This window comes from Lagenorhynchus albirostris, chromosome 6 (assembly GCF_949774975.1).
Source record: "Lagenorhynchus albirostris chromosome 6, mLagAlb1.1, whole genome shotgun sequence".
NCBI lineage: Eukaryota > Metazoa > Chordata > Mammalia > Artiodactyla > Delphinidae > Lagenorhynchus > Lagenorhynchus albirostris.
This window is the reverse complement of record NC_083100.1, coordinates 67,372,100-67,394,528: the sequence shown is the minus strand read 5'-3', so window position 1 is coordinate 67,394,528 and position 22,429 is coordinate 67,372,100.

Below are 22,429 nucleotides of genomic sequence, written 5' to 3'. Positions count from 1 at the left end.
ATCAGCTATACATATACCTATATCCCCATATATCCTCCCTCTTGTGTCAGCCTGCCAACCTCCCTATCCTACCCCTCTAGGTGGTCACAAAGCACCGAGCTGATCTCCCTGTGCTATGTGGCTGCTTCCCTCTAGCTATCTATTTTACATTTGGTAGTGTGTATATGTCATTGCAACTCTCTCACTTCATACCATCTTACACTTCCCCATCCCCGCGTCCTAAGGTCCATTCTCTACATCTGTGCCTTTATTCCTGGCCTGCCCCTAGGTTCCTCAGTACCATTTTTTTTTCAGATTCCATTTATATGTGTTAGCATATGATATTTTTCTCTGACTTACTTCACTCTGTATGATAGACTCTAGTTCCATCCACCTCACTCCAAATATCTCAATTTCATTTCTTTTTATGGCTGAGTAATATTCCATTGTATATATGTGTCACATCTTCTTTATCCATTCCTCTGTAAACGGACACTTAGGTTGCTTCCATGTCCTGGCTATTGTAAATAGTACTGCAATGAACATGGTGGTACATGTCTCTTTTTGAATTATGGATTTCTCAGGGTATATGCACAGTAGTGGGATTGCTGGGTAATATGGTAGTCTAGTTTTAGTTTTGTAAGGAACCTCAATCAATTTACACTCCCACCAACCGTGCAAGAGGGTTCCGTTTTCTCCACACCCTCTCCAGCATTTATTGTTTGTAGATTTTTTCACGATGGACATTCTGACAGGTGTGAGGTGATACCTCATTGTAGTTTTGATTTGCATTTCTCTAATGATTAGTGATACTGAGAATCCTTTCATGATTTTGTTGGCAATGTGTATATCTTTTTGGAGAAATGTCTATTTAGGTCTTCTGCCCATTTTTGGATTGGGTTGTTTGTTTTTTTGATATTGAGATGCTTGTATATTTCAGAGATTAATCCTCTGTCAGTTGGTTCGTTTGGAAATATTTTCTCTTATTCTGAGGGTTGTCTTTTCATCTTGTTTATGGTTTCCTTTGCTGTGCAAAACCGTTTAGCTTTCATTAGGTCCCATTTGTTTATTTTTGTTTTTATTTCCATTTCTCTAGGAGGGGGGTCAAAAAGGATCTTTCTGTGATTTATGTCCTAGAAGGTTCTCCCTATGATTTCCTCTAAGACTTTTAGAGTGTCTGGCCTTACATTTAGGTCTTTAATCCATTTTGAGCTTATTTTTGTGTATGGTGTTAGGAAGTATTCTAATTTCATTCTTTTACATGTAGCTGTCCAGTTTTTCCAGCACCACTTACTGAAGTGTCAGTCTTTTCTCCATTGTATATTCTTGCCTACTTTATCAAAGATAAGATGACTGTATGTCTGTGGGTTTATCTCTGGGCTTTCTATCCTGTTCCATTGATCAATATTTCTGTTTCTGTGCCGGTACCATACTGCCTTGATTATTGTAGCTTGGTAGTATAGTCTGAAGTCAGGGAGCCCGATTCTTCCAGCTCCGTTTTTCTTTCTCAAGATTGCTTTAGCTATTCGGGGTCTTTTGTGTATACATACAAATTGTGAATATTTTGTTCTAGTTCTGTGGAAAAAAACATGGGTAGTTTGATAGGGATTGCCTTGAATCTGTAGATTGCTTTGGGTAGTATAGTCATTTTCACAATATTGATTCTTCCAATGCAAGAACATGGTATATCTCACCATGTGTTTGTATCATCTTTATTTTCTTTCATCAGTGTATTATAGTTTTCTAAGTACAGGTCTGTTGTCTCTTTAGGTAGTTTATTCCTAGGTATTTTATTCTTTTTGTTGCAATGATAAATGGGAGCGTTTCCTTAATTTCTCTTTCAGATTTTTCATCATTAGTGTATAGGAATGCAAGAGATTTCTGTGCATTAATTTTGTATCCTGCTACTTTACCAGATTCATTAATTAGCTCTAGAAGTTTTCTGGTAGCATCTTTAGGATTCTCTATGTATAGTATCATGTCATCTGCAAACAGTGACAGTTTTACTTTTTCTTACCCGATTTGGATTCCTTTTATTTCTTTTTCATCTCTGACTGCTATGGCTAAAACTTCCAAAACTATGTTGAATAATAGCAGTGAGAGCAGACAACTTTGTCTTGTTCCTGATCTTAGAGGAAATGGTTTCACGTTTTCACCATTGAGAACGATGTTGACTGTGGATTTGTCATATATTGCCTTTATTATGTTGAGGCAAGTTCCCTCTATGCCTATTTTCTGGAGAGTTTTTATAATAAATGGATGTTTAATCTTGTCAAAATCTTTTTCTGCATCTATTGAGATTATCATATGGTTTTTACTGTTCAATTTGTTAATATGGTGTATCACATTGATTTATTTGCATATATTGAAGAATCCTTGCGTTCTTGGAATAAACCCCACTTGATCATGGTGTATGATACTTTTAATGTGCTGTTGGATTCTGTTTGCTAGTATTTTGTTGAGGATTTTTGCATCTATGTTCATCAGTGATATTGATCTGTAGTTTTTTTTTTTTTTGACATCTTTTCCTGCTTTTGGTATCCGGGTGATGGTGGCCTCGTAGAATGAGTTTGAGAGGGGTCCTCCCTCTGCTATATTTTAGAATATTTTGAGAAGGATAGGTGTTGCTCTTCTCTCAATGTTTGATAGAATTCACCTGTGAAGCCATCTGATTCTGGGCTTTTGTTTTTTAGAAGATTTTTAATCACAGTTTCCATTTCAGTGCTTGTGATTGGTCAATTTATATTTTCTATTTTTTCCTGGTTCAATCTCAGAAGGTTGTGCTTTTCTAAGAAGTTGTCCATTTCTTCCAAGTTGTCCATTTTATTGGCATATAGTTGTTTGTAGTAATCTCTCATGATCCTTTGTATTTCTGCAGTGTCAGTTGTTACTTCTCCTTTTTCATTTCTAGTTCTGTTGATTTGAGTCTTCTCCCCCACTTTCTTTTTTTTTGGATGAGTCTGGCTAATGGTTTATCAATTTTGTTTACCTTCTCAAAGAACCAGCTTTTAGTTTCACTGATCTTTGCTACTGTTTCCTTCATTTGTTTTTCATTTATTTCTTATCTGATTTTTATGATTTCTTTCCTTCTGCTAACTTTGTGGGGGGTTTTGTTCTTCTTTCTCTAATTGCTTTAGGTGTAAGGTTAGGTTGTTTATTTGAGATTTTTCTTGTTTCTTGAGGTAGGAAGGTATTGCTATAAAATTCCCTCTTAGATCTGCTTCTGCTGCATCCCATAGGTTTTGTGTCATTGTGTTTTCAGTGTCATTTGTTTCTAGGTAATTTTTGATGTCCTCTTTGATTTCTTCAGTGATCTCTTTGTTATTTAGTAATGTATTGTTTAGCCTCCATGTGTTTGTATATTTTACAGTTTTTTTCCTGTACTTGATATCTAGTTTTATAGCGTTGTGTTCAGTAAAGATACCTGATACGATTTCAATTTTCTTAAATTTACCAAGGCTTGATTTGTGTCCCAAGATATGATCTATCCTTGAGAATGTTCCATGAGCACTTGAGAAAAAAGTGTATTCTGTTGTTTTTGGATGGAATGTCCTACATATATCAATCAAGTCCACCTTTTATAATGTGTCATTTAAATCTTGCATTTCCTTTTTTATTTTCATTTTGGATGATCTGTCCTTTGGTGAAAGTGGGGTGTTAAATAAAGCCCCCTACTACGATGGTGTTACTGTCGATTTCCCCTTTTATGGCTGTTAGCATTTACCTTATGTATTGAGGTGCTCCTACATTGCATGCATAAATATTTACAATTGTTATATCTTCTTCTTGGATTGATCCCTTAATCATTATGTAGTGTTCTTCCTTGTCTCTTGGGATAGTCTTTGTTTTAAAGTCTGTTTTGTCTGATACAAGAACTGGTACTCCAGCTTTCTTTTGATTTCCATTTGCATGGAATATCTTTTTCCATTCCCTCACTTTCAGTCTGTATATGTCCCTAGGTCTGAAGTGGGTCTCTTGTAGACAGCATATATACGGATCTTGTTTTCATATCCATTTAGCCAGTCTATGTCTTTTAGCTGGAGAATTTATTCCATTTACATTTAGGGTAATTATTGATATGTATGTTCCTATTACCATTTTCTTAATTGTTTTGGGTTTGTTATTGTCTTTTCCTTCTCTTGTGTTTCCTGCCTAGAGAAGTTCCTTTAGCATGTGTTGTAAAGCTGGTTTGGTGGTGCTGAATTCTCTTAGCTTTTGCTTGTCTGTAAAGGTTTTAATTTCTCCGTTGAATCTGAAATGAGATCCTTGCTGGCTAGAGTAATCTTGGTTGTAGGTTCTTCTCTTTCATCACTTTAAATATGTCCTTCCACTCCCTTCTGGCTTGCAGAGTTTCTGCTGAAAGATCGGCTGTTAACCTTATGGGGATTCCCTTGTATGTTATTTGTTGCTTTTCCCTTGCTGCTATTAATACTTTTTCTTTGTATTTAAATTTTGATAGTTTGATTAATATCTTGGCACATTTCTCCTTGGATTTATCTGGTACAGGACTCACTGCGCATCCTGGACTTTATTGATCATTTCCTTTCCCATATTAGGGAAGTTTTCAAGTATAATCTCTTCAAATATTTTCTCAGACCCTTTCTGTTTCTCTTATTCTTCTGGGACCCCTATAATTCAAATGTTGGTGTGTTTAATGTTGTTCCAGAGGTCTCTGAGACTGTCCTCAATTCTTCTCATTCTTTTTTCTTTATTCTACTCTCTAGTAGTTATTTCCACTATCTTTCAGATCACATATCCGTTCTTCTACCTCAGTTATTCTGCTATTGATTCCTTCCAGAGAATTTTTTATTTAATTTATTGTGTTGTTCATCATTGTTTGTTTGCTCTTTAGTTCTTCTAGGTCCTTGTTAAATGTTTCTTGTATTTTCTCCATTCTATTTCTAAGATTTTAGATCATCTTTACTAACATTACTCTGAACTCCTTTTCAGGTAGGCTGCCCATTTCCTGTTCATTTGTTTCGTCTGGTGGGTTTTTACCTTGTTCCTTCATCTGCTGTGTATTTCTCTATCTTCTCATTTTGTTTTACTTACTGTGTTTGAGGTCTCGTTTTCGCAGCCTGCAAGTTCGTAGTTCCCATTGCTTTTGGTGTCTGCCCCTAGTGGGTAAGGTTGGTTCAGGGGCTCGTGTAGGCTTCCTGGTAGAGGGGACTGGTGCCTGTGTTCTGGTGGGTGGGGCTGGATCATGTCTTTCTGGTGGGCAGGGCCATGTCTGGTGGTGTGTTTTGGGTTGTCTATGAACTTAGTATGATTTGAGGCAGCCTCTCTGCTAATGGGTGGGGTTGTGTTCCTGTCTTGCTAGTTGTTTAGTGTTGTGTGTCCAGCACTGGAGAACGCTAGCCACTGAGTGGAGCTGGGTCTTATCGTTGAGATGGAGATCTCTGCGAGAGCTCTCGCCGATTAATATAACATGGGGCTGGGAGGTCTCTGGTGGTCCCATGTCCTGAACTTGGCTCTCCTACCTCAGAGGCTCAGGCCTAACACCAGGTTGGAGCACCAAAACCCTGTCAGCCACATGGCTCAGAAGATGGAGAAAAAAAGAAAGAAAAAAGAAAGAAGAAAGGAAGGAAAGAAAGAAAAAAGAAAGAAAGAAAGAAAGAAAGAAAGAAAGAAAGAAAGAAAGAAAGAAAGAAAGAAAGAAAAGAAAGAGAGAAAGAAAGAATTTTAAGTAAATAAAAATTTAAAAATTATTAAAATAAAAAAATTTTTAAAAAGTAATTAAAATAAAAGAAGCGAGCAACCAAACCAGTAAACATATCCACCAATGATATCAGGAGCTAAAAACTATAGTAAGATAAACATAAAAATCAGAAACAAGTCAGTCGCATATAGCAAAACACAATTCTACAGTTGCTTCCAAAGTCCACCAGCTCAATTTTGGGATGATTCGTTGTCTATTCAGGTATTCCACAGATGTATGGTACATCAAGTTAACTGCGGGGATTTAATCCACTGCTCCTGAGGCTGCACGGAGAAATTTCCCTTTCTCTTCTTTGTTAGCACAGCTCCTGGGGTTCAACTTTGGATTTCGCCCTGCCCTTGCATGTAGGTCACCTGAGGGTGTCTGTTCCCTGCCCAACAGGAGGGGATTAAGGTAGCAGCTGACTAGGGGGCTGTGGCTCACTCAGGCTGGTGGGAGGGAGGGGTACTGAATTCAGGGCAAGCCTGTGATGGCAGAGGCTGATGTGACATTGCAACAGCCTGGGGTGTGCCATGTGTTCTCCCGGGGAAGTTGTCCCTGGATCATGGGACCCTGGCAGTGGTAGGCTGCACAGGCTCCCAGAAGGGGGCAGGCAAGGAGGTGTGGATAGTGACCTGTGCTTGCACACAGGATTCTTGGTGGCTGCAGCAGCAGCCTTAGTGTTTCATGCCTGTCTCTGGTGTCTGCACTGATAGCCATGGCTTGCACCCGTCTCTGAAGGTCGTTTAGGCGGTGCTCTGAATCCTCTCTCCTTGCACACCTGAAACAATGGTCCCTTGCCGCTTCGGCAGGTCCAGACTTTTTCCCGGACTCCCTCACAGATAGCCGTGGCACACTAGCCCCCTTCAGGCTGTGTTCACGCCGCCAACCCCAGTCCTCTCCCTGCGCTCCGACGGAAGCCTGAGCCTCATCTCCCAGCCCCGCCCGCCCCGGCGGGTGAGCAGACAAGCCTCTCGGGCTGGTGAGTGCTGGTCGGCACCGATCCTCTGTGCGGGAATCTCTCTGCTTTGCCCTCTGCACCCCTGCTGCTGCGCTCTCGTCCGTGGCTCCGAAGCTCCCCGCTCCACCACCCACAGTCTCCGCCCACGAAGGGGCTTCCTAGTGTGTGGAAACCTTTCCTCCTTCACGGCTCCCTCCCAGAGGTGCAGGTCCCATTCCTATTCTTTTGTCTCTGTTTTTTCTTTTTTCTTTTGCCCTACCCAGGTACGTGGGGATTTTCTTGCCTTTTGGGAAGTCTGAGGTCTTCTGCCAGCATTCAGTAGATGTTCTGCAGGAGTTGTTCCACGTGTAGATGTATTTTTGACATATTTGTGGGGAGGAAGGTGACCTCCACGTCTTACTCTTCCGCCATGTTGAAGCACTGCTCAGTATACCCTTTTTGAACTCAAGCTCTTAGAGCTAAGGAGATGAATAGTCTCAGACTGACACTGGATTGGCTGTACTTTATTTCATTAAATGTCAGGAGATAAGCTTCCACATGGTGGTTAAGAGACCAAGGCTTTTTTCCATCTTGTGATCCACCATTTCTCCAAGTCCTCTTCTGAATGGTCTGCAACTGAAGAAGCGTCACGCAGCTGCTGCTGTCGGGCCTCCAGCTGAAACTGGGTTCGTTTTAACAGTAAGAGTCTCCACTCCCTTGAAACCATGACAACATACCATGAAATGAATATGACCTTCCTCTAACAAAGGCAGTGATGATCACTATTCAATCATTTATTCATTCACTCATTCTTTAAACCTCAGCTCATATATAAGCCCCTTCATGAAGAGCTATTAACAGTTTTAAAGGTCTGTATATTAGCAGAAGAGATGAGAGTAAGTGTAAATGAGTGCCCAGAATCAAAAGTAGGGAATTCAAAAATTTGGGTATTAGTTTCATACTAGAAAAAATACACAAGACAGTAGGTGGAATAAAAACAAATTAAGTGATATGAGGCACCTTGATTAAGGACTTGAAGAATATCATATATTTTAGCCAACTCTTTATTTATTGTACTAGTGTTAAGATAAATTTCTTACACATGGTTTTGCCGGGAAAGGGGGAAATAGACTATAATTCCTCAATTTTATGATATTTATTCTGAGGCTACAGTCACAATTTCAGTTACTTTAAATGTAACAAATGTAGCCAAAAGAGTATTAGTCAATATGCTTTGTTAGTTAACATCAGGGTCCAACGGAAATTCAATAGTTTCATAACACAGTTTTAGAAAACAATTGTTAAATCTGTGGATGAGGATTTTATATCATTTATATATAAAGCTTGGCAAGAAGAAGGCAATAGGAATGATATAAGGGGAAAGAGGACACAGAACTGGGAGTCAGGAAATGTGGCTTCTACTCATGGACATTAATTAATTGCAAATGAATCAATCGCTATGAGCTTCAGTTTCTCCACCGGATGAGACGGTCTCTAAGATCCCTTCCATCTCTACAGTCTATTTTAAATTAACAAAAAATTGTAAAACTGGACTTAAATTTCTAAATAAAGTTGATGTTACTTAATAGACTTTACTTTGCCATGACTTATATGTACTGTTAATGAATCTCCATTAGCATTAGTACCATCTATTTCCAAAATGGCTTATTGGAAAGCAGCCTAAGGTTAGAAAATAGAATGTTTCTGGGAAATATGCTTCTGAGTATTTTTGAAAATTAGACTCACAACTTTAGTCTCATTTACTTATTTGTTAAATGTTATCGACTGCCTACTATGTGCTAGGAAATAAGCTGGTTATTGGAAAATAAAGCAAGTGCAAAAGTATTTGCAATTATGTTTGCTGTTACTAGTATTCTCATGTCTTATAAAACTTTTCTGGATTATTTTTTACTCATAATGATATTCCTAAAGCCCATTTTCTTTCTGAACTGAAAATGTAAAAGTAAAATTTTCAAATTGCAACATAGAGAGAAAAATTTTTAAAAACCTAAAAAATTTTCATGAAATGAAAAATAAGTAAATATAAAACAGAGTACATGGGGGCTTCCCTGGTGGCGCAGTGGTTGAGAGTCCGCCTGCCGATGCAGGGGACATGGGTTCGTGCCCCGGTCCGGGAGGATCCCACATGCTGCGGAGCGGCTAGGCCCGTGGGCCATGGCCGCTGGGCCTGCGCGTCCGGAGCCTGTGCTCCGCAACGGGAAGGGCCAGAACAGTGAGAGGCCCGCGTACCGCAAAAAAAAAAAAAAAAACGCAAAAAAAACAGAGTACATGAACTTATTGTTTTGAAACCAAATAATTACTCAGAAGCTCTTTCCATGTTGGTATATCTTAAAGAAAAACCGAAATTTTTAGCTAAACATTGTTATATAAGGCAACTCGTAATATACAAAGTTTATCATATAATTTTTTTCAGTACATTCTACTATGCAATATATAGGCATAAACCAAATTAGCATGGTGGTTTTAAGTAGTTTCTAGTTGTAAAAAGTGAAAAAGCATAAAATAAAAGTATATATAGTAGCTTTACATATTATATAATTTTTTTTAAAAAATTCTTTATGTGTTTGTAACAGTCCAGAGGGTCCAAACAGGTTTCCAACTTCATTATTTATTACCCATGCCCACAGCCCCTACTCTAACCAAAGGTACACTACCCACTTTTTTTCCTCCACAACCTGGCTTAGTAGGCTCTCTCCTCCTCAATTGTTTTATCAACCCATTCTCACCTGCAGAAAGTACAATATTGTTCTGAAGCACAATAACATAGTTCACATGATAGATAATAATCACTTTGATAGATTGTATGACTATCCCTAATTTTATTGTTCCTAATTTTTTAGGTCATCACCTTGAAAGAAGATCATACATCCCTACCCATTGCCTTGTAAGGCCTTCCTGGGGGAGGAACTGTATCCTTGAAAACATCCCACACATTACTTCCCACAAAGTTAAGTACTCAGTGATGGTTATTTCAGTAACAAATAGGTTATTGGAGAAAATGAGAAAGATGTTATGATGTAAAAATATATAATGATCTTCCATAAAAAGGAAATTAGAGGCTCACCGTTATTTAGAAGACCTTAATCTTTGAAAAAAAAATCATTTTCAGTTTCCTTGGAAATCAGTAATTCTTCTCAAAGATACCAAGAATATTGGAATCTCCCTTCAGAACAAAGCATTTTGCATTTAGCTCTGTACACAAAATGCACTCATGATCAGAATGAATAAACTATGAATTGAAAAAACTAAATATTCTAAATAAAATATTGAGAATGTATTAACCAAAATTATAGAGACTGGAATGAGTTTATGTTTGCAATTTTAATCATGAATATAGAAAACAACTGGATGATTTTGCCGCAAAAAAGCAAGCAAATAGCATATATTGAGCACCTACTATGAATTAAGTTAGACTAACACTAATAACTATTAATAATACTGATGGGGATAGTAGCAAACCTACAGTAATTTCTATATTCCAGACACTGTTCTAAGCCCCTTAGATATATTAACTCATTTAATTTCCCCCAACAACACAATGAGAAAAATGTTATTATTACCTCTATTTTACAAATCAGGAAACTGAGAATTAGTGAGCTTAAGAAATTTTCCCCCCAGTAGCTTACTATGTGCCAGGAACTATGCTAAGCTCTGTACACATTAAATTATCATATTGAATTGCCATAACGACACATCAAGGTAGGAATCATTTCGCTGAAGAGGAAACAGGATTTGGCAAAGTTAACTCATTTGCCAAAGGTCACAAGCTAGTAAGTGGTAGAGCTAGAATTTGAATCAGATTTGTTTCATTTCAGAGATGGAGCTCTCAATCACTACCCCAGTCTGAAGAAACACACACGTGCATACAATAACACACAAATACACATGTCCACATATACAATTAATTTGTGAGTTACACAAAGCTTGGAATGATATAAAATATGTTGAATGATAAAGTTTAGATTCAAAAAGATCCCCACAGATGGGAAAGGACATAGATAATTATAAGAAGAGGTTGATTAAAAATAAATACCATGCCCAAAATTTGAAACCAGTGAACCATCAGCACAAGTAGAATATAAAAAGGTATAACTTTTTAGGAGGAACACGTATAAAAATAAAAAGGATTGGTGGAGTTATACTTAATTATTTTAACAGGAGTCAATGTTGTAGGGTGTTCATTGAATTTCAGATTGATCTGAAATTGCTTCAGTATAAATAATGGCCCTCTCTACTCCATACTTATCAGACCACCTGAAACACCATAATCAGTGATGAAGGTCCTGGGAATTTTTAACCTTTAGAATTGAAGAAGATGTGATAGTTGTCTAGATATATTACTATATCAGGGAGAAAGAACACGATTGGCTTAGTATGGACTTAAATGAAAGAACAAGGTATGGTAATTACAAGGAGACAGATTTTTGGTTCAGTCTAACAGTCAAAGACCTTCAAACATGCACCCAGTTGTCTTGATAAGCATACCATCATTCAAGAAGTAACTGGAGTACAGCACGTTGGAGATATTGTCCAATGGATTCAAGCATCTGCCAACAGGTCATATTTAATGTCTTTTCCAAACCTCACTTTCTATGACTCCTTAGAATCTCACGTATGTAGAAGAAAAACAAAACAAACCTAAATGTTTGAGTAAAATTCAAGCTAACAATGTAAATAAGATGGCAAGTTATTTAATGGAGTCCCTCAATTCCTCCCACCAATTTTGGACTAGTTTGACCCCTACGAACATTTCAGCAAGTAAAAGAGCAAGGAGCCTGTTTGATTGTTTCATTTTCTGATAAATATGTTTCCGTTATTTTTCCACTGTAATATACTGGAAACAAACTTTTAAAAATGGCTCCTATTTCAACACACTCCAGCTATTCTTTTCTCTTATATGTAGAGTTTCCTGGCCCTAAACATGAAATATGACATTATAAGTAAAAATTAGCATTCTATTAAATCACATTTCAAAATAACTTCAAGGATTCAGGGCAGGGAGAAACTCACATATTCTTTTTCTTTCTTATAAGGAGTAGAGTATATGAAAAACATAAAGAAAATGTATATTGTTTCTTTAGTTACAGAACATTCCCTGTCAAAAGGTCTCTCCATGCCTCCTCCCCACCTGACTGTTGTTTCCTGCATTCTCTGTCTCTCCATTATCCTTTGCTTGCTAAAGTAGCTTAGTCTATAATAAAGGCAACTGAGTGTCGGCTTGAGACTGCCATGAAAACTCACATCCACATAAAGCGTTTTTTCACTTTTGTTAAGCTTCTTATCACATACACACAAAAGAAAGAACTCTCTCTCCTTCTCCCTCTAGCCTCTCTCTCTCTCTGCCCTTTTTAAACGATTGTTCTAATTTTATTGAGACTCTTTGCTAGGGTACCACACTACAGTTCACTCACTATAGGAAAGTGAACCCCAAAGAGCCAGCTTGCAACTATGACAAACCATTTCCACTTCTTATGTTAACATTTCATCTCAGAGGACTCTTTTCTCTCTCCGGCAGTTGCAAGGCACCTCTTTGTCTCTATTGCGCTTACTGTGTGAAGGTGCGTCATTGACGTTACTGAAGTGAACTCGAAATTGCCAACCTGAAGCTGGCACACGTTTTAACAATTTTGTTGAAGTTGACGCCCCCACGGGACTTGTGCTGCCCTAAGCAGCAGTTTATACTTTCATGACATATCCCTTCTGAGACAGCCTTAGGTAGAGCCAACATGTCAACTTCTATATTTGGGGGGTTGGGAGAGTTGGTGATTTGATGGAGCTCATTTGATCAAACCTGCACCCCCCTCCTGTGTTCATCACAGGTGTCCTTTCTCATTGTTCTCTCTTCCCTCTTCTGAACTCACTTGGTTCTTTAAAGTAGAACAAGTTCTAAAATGGTAACGGTGGTGGCCCTCTCAACAGGAGGATTTCCCAGCAAGAGAAAATGCAAGGCACTAAGGCAGTTCGCTTGCCAAAGCTATAGGCAAAATTCTCTTCTTCTCAAAGTTTGTTTCTACATCCTTTGCTAGGACATACTTCATAAGAAAAATTATGCAAAGAAGCAGCTGCTCTTTCTTTCCAAGGGGACACTAAGTGTGCTGAATATCATTTAGTCTAGTGGTTCTCAAAATGTGGTCAGAAGGCCAGCAGCATCAGTACCACCTGGGAACATGTGAGAAATGCAAATTCTTGGACCCCACCTCAGGCCTATAGAATCAGAAACTCTGGGGGCAGAGACTATTCCTCTCTTTGAACAAGTCCTCTTTATGATTCTTATACATGGTAAAGTTTAAACTGTCTAACTAAACTAAGCTAATAGCTCAAGTACTATTGCATTTGATGAAAGTCTGTAACTGGACTAGAATCAAGTGTACAATGATAATTGAAAATGAGGAAGAAATATGACAATATATAATTCATGATGCAGTAAAATTGATTTTAGCAAATTAAACTCATCAACGCAGCATCATTTCAAAAACTGATACTTTATTTGAAAACTATCCTAAAGAATATGCATAAAAATAACACCGAAATCATAAGTCGCTCTACACTAGTATCTGCTAAACTAAATATGAGGATCAGTTATGGACTCAACTAACACATCTTAAGTACTCACTTCATGTGTTACGTTGTGCTAGTATCCAGGAAAAAAGACAAAGATTCCAACCTCACATCTATGAGAACTACGAAATTTATTATGCAATGCTACAATACAAGGAAGACTATAAATCCATAAAACAAAAATAAAATACTCTGGAAGTTCAGAAAAGGATGAAAAACTTTCACCTAGTGAATCAAGAAAAGCTTTATGAAAAATGTACCAGTTCAATTCATACAAAAAAGAAATATAAAGGCCAATAAGTGGAAAATGTATTAATCTCATTAAACACAGTCAGTAAAAAACTACAAGATATGATTTTTACCTCTTAAAGTTGAAGTGCTTTTTAAAGTGAGGGTACAGTGAGTCAGAAACTTCAACCACTGACTGGGAGTGCCAATTGGTGTATTTTTAGAGGAAATTTACACATTGGAAGCCCTAAAAGTGTTTATACTATTTGACCTAATATTTCCATGTTATGAATTTATTCTGAAAGAATAATCAGAAATGTGTAAAATGTTTTAAATACAAGAATAATCCCTGAAGCAAGGAAGAAAAAAGAGATAAGAAAGTGAGTGCTCTGGACTTCCCGGGTGGCGCAGTGGTTAAGAATCCGCCTGCCAATGCAGGGGACACAGGTTCGAGCCCTGATCTGGGAAGATCCCACATGCCGCGGAGCAACTAAGCCCATGCACCACAACTACTGAGCCTGCGCTCTAGAGCCCACGAGCCACAACTACTGAGGCGGCATGCCACAACTACTGAAGACCATGCGCCTAGAGCCCGTGCTCCGCAACAAGAGAAGCCACCGCAATTAAGAAGCCCGTGCACCTCAACAAAGAGTAGCCCCCGCTCGCTGCAACTAGAGAAAGCCCACTCGCAGCAACGAAGACCCAATGCAGCCAAAAATAAATAAATATTTTTTTAAAAAGTGAATGTTCAAAAATAGTAGATTGAATACATAAATATGGCACATCCATATAAAAGAATATGTGCTGCCATTAACATCACATTGTAAAACAGTATGTACAGACATGAAAAAGTGCCCATAGCATATTATTTGGTGAAAAAAAGGCAAGTCACAAAACTATATCTTCACCCCCGATCTTTTTTTTATGTGTACTTCTATATATGCAGTAAAAAAATACTGAAGAGAAATGAGTTGGTATTTTGTCCACAGTTAGTGTTTCTATTGGGCTATGGATTATTTTTTCTTATATTTCTGTAGTTTTTATATTTTATAGTAAAATCAGAATAAAATCTATCCCTTACCATGGCCCTGGTTTCTACCTTCTTCTGTGACTTCATTTAACATTTGTCTCCCCTTCACTTTCTGAAAGTTACGCTGTGCTTTTTTGTTCCTCAGCTACACTGAGTGCAGTCTGGTCTTAGAGCCTTTGCATCTACTGTTCCTTCTGCCTGGAGCACTGTGCCCCCAGGTCACTGTATGACTGACTCCTTCATATCATTCTGCTCAATATATCACATCTTCAGAGGAGATCACCCAAACTGAAGCTACATATTCTTCCTGCCCCACATATTCTTCGTCTCTTGTCATATCATCACCCATCACTATCTGAAATTATCTTGTGCCATGTGCTTGTTTACTTGTTATCTCTCTCCTCTAATATGCATTGTCCCTGGGAGCTCACTTACCTTGAATATTATTGCATCTAAGAAACATGACCAGTGCCAAACATGAGCAGAACCTCATGTCCCTAGAATTTGTATAAAAAATGAAAACATGGGTTATTTGGTACTTTCTAGGGATCAAAACCCTCCTGTATCTAGAATCTTCCTTTATGTCTAACCAACTTTAATTCTCTACATCCCAATTTCTTCTCCAGTTTTTCTTAGTTGTCAGAACCCAAATGTCCATAGAAATGCATAAGCAGCTAAATGATAATACACATACACGGACACATTTCATTGTAAAGGTAGAACTGTGAAAAAGAAAACCACTAGCACAAAGTGCACTAAAGAAAAAAGGCTTCTTGGAAGAGGTGGACCTTGAGGTTGTTAAGAAAGGGATGAGATACAGCTTCACAGAGGAGTGGTAGAAAGATATTCACGTGTAGGGACAGCATGAGTTGGAATTAAGCAAGCCATATTTGATTTACCCCACTAAAATTCTTCACAGTGTTCCCAAGAGTAGGATGCCATACATGTATTTTGTTATATATATTGCATATTTAAGTACACAAAAAAACCTCACAATCTCCAAAACTTTATAACTGTATAATAAAGAATTTGTCTGGTCTTTGTCCCCTTGTACCTGAGAGAGAAAGAGAGAGAGAGAGCTCCTCAATCTTTAAAATTTCCCACTGATAGGAGGGTCTTTGTTATTCACAGCAGGCATCTCAAAGGACACCTGAGTTTATGCTAATGAGGTGGCTCACAAGGTGGGCCCCTAGACAGTTTCTGGATGGGGGTTGGCTATACCAAATGATCAGCCAGGTGATTTAGAGGGTTGGGACTGAGCCACATGATTATTAGCCCAGCCTCAGGGAGGGGATGGGGGCTGGAAATTGAATTCAACCAAGTGACCAATGATTCAATCAGTCATGCCTACCTAATAAAATTCCAATAAAAACTCTAGATACTAAAGCTCAGGTGAGCTTCCTGGCTAGTGATACCCATAGATTTACTAGAAGGGCCCTGGGGACACAGAGGCTTCATATTTGAGACTCTCCCAGACATCTCCTTATGCATCTCTTCATTTGGCTGACCTGTGTCCTTTATAATAAAAGTATAATTGTTAGGTATTTAGTCAGACATTAGCAGCAAGAAGGTGACAGCGGTGAAAGGACAAAAGGGGAATAATCAAGTCACACCCCAAACACTTGGGGACCCTCTCCTGACGTTAGCAGCAAGGAGTCACGTTACACCCCAACCATCTGGGGAACATCCCCTGACCCCACCCAGAACGGGCGAAACTATGGTCGTGTGGTGGGCAAAAATCCTGGTAAAGAGGGGACACAGTAACACTACAGAACTTCCCTGGGCTGCGAATGCCCAGACCAGACAGGTGTATAACCTATAGTAAACCCAAACTCATTATACTCTCATTATAATAAAATCTACAGGTGGTTTTGACCCCCCCACACACACACCATGGGTGTTTCTTAGCGAATCTAGGGTGAAAGCATGCGCAATAGTGAACTTGTTACATAGCTCGGGACTGTCAATCAAATAATGATCCCCTGTCACTCACCCCTCCTGCCCACACAATGCTCCTTAAAAACACCATTAAGCCTGTACAGGAAAGCTGCTTTCGCCTCGCAGAAACAGCCCGTTCTCTCTCTCTGAGAGTGTAACTATGCTTTACACAAACTTTGCTTTGTGCTTAAGCCCGAAGTGGTAGTCTGCAATTCTTCGCTTGCTATCAGGAGGACCAAGATTGCTGGTCCGGGTCTTCCGCTCACCTCCTTGGCTGAAGCTATTTGACACAATGCACGCCAACCTGGTAACATAATCATAAGTATAGCACTTTCCTGAGTTCTGTGAATTATTCCAGTGAATAACTGAAGGTGAAAGGTAATGGGAACCCCTTGCTTATGTAGCCAGTTGTTCAGAAGCAAAGGTAACCTGTGCACCCGGGAGAGTATGACTGGTGTCTAAACTGAGGTGTCTTGTGGAGGATAGTGCCCTCAAGCTGTGAAGTCTATGCTAATTTCAGGTAATTAGCATGAGAACTGCATTGCATTCAATAGAAAAACTTGATTCTCCATGAGCTTAAAGCTGTTTTTCTTACATTTGGCTATAAGAATTTTAATAATATTCCCATTTCTCAGACTATTAATCGGCCAAAATCATACAAAGTTTCATTACTAACAGGATAATATTATATCCATAAACTGAAGTTTAACCACAAGTAGATTCAACTTAGTCTTTCATCATTCAGAAGCAGATAAAATAAGTATAATATACTCCTGGGATCTTCCAAATGAAATTCAGCAATGGAAGTTCTAACTCTACAAAGGCTCTACATGAACTGGAGTCTTATTTTTATAAAAGTATACATTTTCCCTGAAAAGTAATTTCTTCTCAGTAGTTGTAGAAACTGAATAATATCACCTACATCATTCCTACCGGTACTGAACCATAGAAAAGATTAGAGAAAATTTGAAGCTACGTGTAGCATACTATTCTTGCTTTTTATATTTTAATGCAAAAAATGTTAATTTATTTGTGCATCTCCTGTACTCAAACAATAATTGTAAGATCAAATCTTGGAGAAAAGAGAAGAAAAGAAGAAAAGCTTTAAAAATGACATCAATTGACTATAAAATTGTTCTTTATTCTTCAAGTTGCTTATTTCAGGGAAGTAATTGTAAATAGTTCCCTGAGATAGTAAAATTCAGAAACTGGCCTGAATCTTCTAAAGAGGGAAACTTTTCATGTTCATATCAAAAGCACCTGCCTTTCTTGAAAATGTCACAGGTGCACCTTTAAAAAAAAAAGCACAACCCCCCCCTCAATTTATTACTTTTTTTTTTTTTGCTTTGTAAAATGCCGAAGTTGAGAAATACCTAGTTCAAAACACAATTATGGAATTAAATTATAACATGACAGAGATAGTAGATACGCATACTGAGATCAGGGCTGAAGTTTCTGATCCTTAGAAAAAACCCCTAAGGGAAATGAATCAATCAATATAGTCGCCATTCTTCATTTAATAATGTGGAATGTTTATTTTATATAGAGTAAAAATAGGGAACAAGCAAATCTTCAAAACACCCTGTCCTCTACAAACTACTATCGCATTTTACTATGGTGATGCAAAGAAACCGAACAATTGGAAATAAGCTGGGGTCCTCTGAAATAGAACACTATTCTCATTAACAGCCAAGGTGCAAGGCAGGTTCTGTAGTGTAAAAAGGGAACAGGACCAGGACTTCCCCCTAGCAGTTTCAGTAGCCAGAGAAGAATTATTGCTCCTTTCACTTAAGACTTCTGTGAGTCTTTAGAAGTGCAAACCATGCTCACTGACCCCATCATCTCAATTTTTGTGACAAAGACCTTGTCTTATCTCTATATCTCATAACAATAAAAATTAAAACAATTGATATTTAAGTGCCAAAAACTGTATGATAAGCATATTTATACCATATTTCATTTAATCTTAATAATAGCTCTATTTGGCAAATAGCATTAGTCCTATTTCCAAACACGGTAATTGAGGAAAGATATTACGCTACTTGCTCAGGATTGCTTAGCATTAATGGCTTAGCAGCTAGTAGGTAGTAGGGCAAGGATTTGAACTTAGGTCTCTGTATTTTAAAGCCCCAAATCTTATTCACTACAAGACACAGAAAAGAATGGCCCTGTGAGGGAAAAGTAGTGGAAATAGACATTTGGCAATTATTATTTAGTAGAGGTCTTAATAAGCTTTCAGATATAATTGGCTGGCAAACACCACCACGACGAAATTTGGTGACCAAAATGTGGTTTTGAGAAATCAATAGAGATTATACACAATTGCGGACTATGTGAATATACAAAAGTCAAGGGGAGAAATATATAAAAGTCAAAGCAGAATTTTTTTTAAATAGATCTTTATTGGAGTATAATTGCTTCACAGGACTGTGTTAGTTTCTGTTGTACAACAAAGAAAATCGGCCATATGCATACACGTCCCCATATCCCCTCCCTCTTGAGCCTCCCTCCCATCCTCCCTATCCCACCCCTCAAGTTCGTCGCAAAGCACTGAGCCGATCTACCTGTGCTATGCTGCTGATTCCCACCAGACAACTATTTTATATTTCGTAGTGTATATATGTGGATGCTACTCTCACTTCGCCCCAGCATCACCCTCCCACCCCATGTCATCAAGTCCATTCTCTAAGTCTACCTCTTTATTCCTGCCCTGCAATGAGGTTCATCAGTAGCATTTTTTTTTCTTTTTTAGGTTTCATATATATGTGTTAGCATATGGTATATGTTTTTCTCTTTCTGACTTACTTCACTCTGTATGACAGACTCTAGATCCATCCACCTCACTACAAATATCTCAATTTCGTTTCTTTTTATGGTTGAGTAATATTCCATTGTATATATGTGCCACATCTTCTTTATCCATTCATCTGTCAATGGACATTTAGGTTGGTTCCATGTCCTGGCTATTGTAAATATTGCTGCTATGAACATTGTGGTGCATGTCTCTTTTTAAATTATGGTTTTCTCAGGGTATATACCCAGTAGTGGGATTGCTAGGTCATATGGTAGTTCTATTTTTAGTTTTTTAAGGAATCTCCATACTGTTTTCCATAGTGGTTGTATCAATTTACATTCCCAGCAACAGTGTAGGAGGGTTCCCTTTTCACTACCCCCTCTCCAGGATTTACGGTTTCTAGATTTTTTGATAATGGCCATTCTGACCAGTGTGAGGTGATACCTCACTGTAGTTCTGATTTGCATTCTCTAATAATTAGTGATGTTGAGCATCTTTTTTCATGTGCCTCTTGGGCATCTGTATGTCTTCCTTGGTGAAATGTCTATTTAGGTCTGCCACCCTTTTTTTTTTTTTTTTTTTTTGCGGTATGCGGGACTCTCACTGTTGTGGCCTCTCCCGTTGCGGAGCACAGGTCCCGGATGCGCAGGCTCAGTGGCCATGGCTCATGGGCCCAGCCGCTCCGCGGCATGTGGGATCCTCCCGGACCGGGGCATGAACCCATGTCCCCTGCATCGGCAGGCGGACCCTCAACCACTGCGCCACCAGGGAAGCCCTGCCACCCATTTTTTAACTGGATTGTTTGTTGTTTTGATATTGAGCTCCGTGAGCTGTTTGTATATTTTGGAGATTAATCCATTGTCTGTTGTTTCATTTGCAAATATTTTCTCCCATTCTGAGGGTTGTCTTTTTGTCTTGCTTATGGTTTCCTTTGCTGTGCAAAAGCTTTTAAGTTTAATTAAGTCCCATTTGTTTTTGTTTTTATTTCTGTTACTCAAGGAAGTGGGTCAAAAAGTATCTTGCTGTGGTTTATGTCAAGGAGTGTTTTTCCTATGTTTTCCTCTAAAACTTTTATAGTGTCTGGTCTTACATTTAAGTCCTGAATCCCTTTTGAGTTTATTTCTGTGTATGGTGTTAGGGAGTGTTCTTATTTCATTCTTTGACATGTAGCTGTCCAGTTTTCCCAGCACCACTTATTGAAGAGACTGTCTTTTCTCCATTGTATGTTCTTGCCACCTCTGTCATAAATTAGGGGCCTATATGTGTGTGGGTTTATCTCTGGGCATTCTATCCTGTACCATTGATCTATATTTCTGTTTTTGTGCCAGTACCATACTGTCTTGATTACTGTAGCTTTGTGGTATAGTTTGAAGTCAGGGAGCCTGATTCCTCCAACTCCATTTTTCTTTCTCAAGATTGCTTTGGCTATTCGTGGTCTTCTGTGTTTCCATACGAATTGTAAGATTTTTTGTTCTAGCTCTGTGAAGAATGCCATTGGTAGTTTGATAGAGATTGCACTGTGAATCTGTAGATTGCTTTGGGTAGTATAGTCGTTTTCACAATATTGATTCTTCCAATCCAAGAACATGGTATATTTCTCCATCTGTTTATGTCACCTTTGATTTCTTTCATCAGTGTTTTATAGTCTTCTGAGTACAAGTCTTTTCCTCCTTAGGCAGGTTTACTCCTGGGTATTTTATTCTTTTTGTTGCAATGGCAAATGGGAGTGTTTCCTTAACTTCTCTGATTTTTTGTTGTTGGTGTATAGGAATGCCAGAGATTTCTGTGCATTAATTTTGTATCCTGAAAACTTACCAAATTCATTGATTAGTTCTAGTAGTTTTCTGGTGGCATCTTTAGGATTTTCTGTGTGTAGTGTCATGTCATCAGCATAGAGTGACAGTTTACTTCTTCTTTTCCAATTTGGATTCCTTCTTTTTCCTCTCTGATTGCCATGGCTAGGACTTCCAAAACTATGTTGAATTAAGAGTGGCGAGAGTGGACATCCTTGTCTTGTTCCTGATCTTAGTGGAAATGCTTTCAGTTTTTCATCAGTGAGCATGATGCTTGCTGTGGGTTTGTCATATATGGCCTTTATTATGTTGAGGTCAGTTCCTTCTATGCCCATTTTCTGAAGAGTTTTTATCAAAAATGGGTGTTGAATTTTGTCAAAAGCTTTTTCTGCATCTATTGAGATGATCATATGGTTTTTATTCCTTAATTTGTTAATGTGGTATATCACACTGATTGATTTGTGTACATTGAAGAATCCTTGCATCCTTGGGATAAATTCCACTTGATCATGGTGTATGATCCTTTTAATGTGCGTTGGAGTCTGTTTGCTAGTATTTTGTTCAGGATTTTTGCATCTATCTTCAATAGTGATATTGGTCTATAAGCTTCTATTTTTGTGATATCATTTTCTGGTTTTGGTATCAGGGTGATGGTGGCTTCATAGAATCAATTTGGGAGTGTTTCTTCCTCTGCAATTTTTTGGAATAGTTTGAGAAGGATGGGTGTTAGCTCTTCTCTAAATGTTTGACAGAATTTGCCTGTGAAATCTGGTCCTGGACTTCTGTTTGTTGGAAGATTTTTAATTATGGTTTCAATTTCATTACTTGTGATAGGTCTGTTTATATTTTCTAATTCTTCCTGGTTCAGTCTTGGAAAATTGTACCTTTCCAGGAATTTGTCCATTTCTTTGTGGTTGTCCATTTTATAAACATATAGTTGTTTGTAGTAGTCTCTTATAATCCTTTGTATTTCTGTGGTGTCAGTTGTGATTTCTCCTTTTTATTTCTAATTTTATTGATTTGCGTCCTCTGCCTTTTTTTCTTGATGAGTCTGGCTAAGGGTTTATCAATTTTGTTTATCTTCTCAAAGAACCAGCTTTTAGTTTTATTGATCTTTGCTATTGTTTTCCTCTTTTCCTTTCCTTCTTTGTCTCGTCTTTAAAGTCTATTTTATCAGATACAAGTATTGCGACTCCAGCTTTCTTTTGATTTCCATTTGCACGGAATATCTTTTTCCATCCCTCACCTTCAGTCTGTATGTGTCCCTTGGTCTGAAGTGGGTCTCTTTTAGACAGCATATATATGGGTCTTGTTTTTGTATCCATTCAGCCAGTCTATGTCTTTTGGTTGGGGCATTTAATCCATTTACATTCAAGGTTATTACTGATATTTATGTTCCTATTACCATTTTCTTAATTGTTTTAGGTTTGTTTTTGTGGGTCTTTTTCTT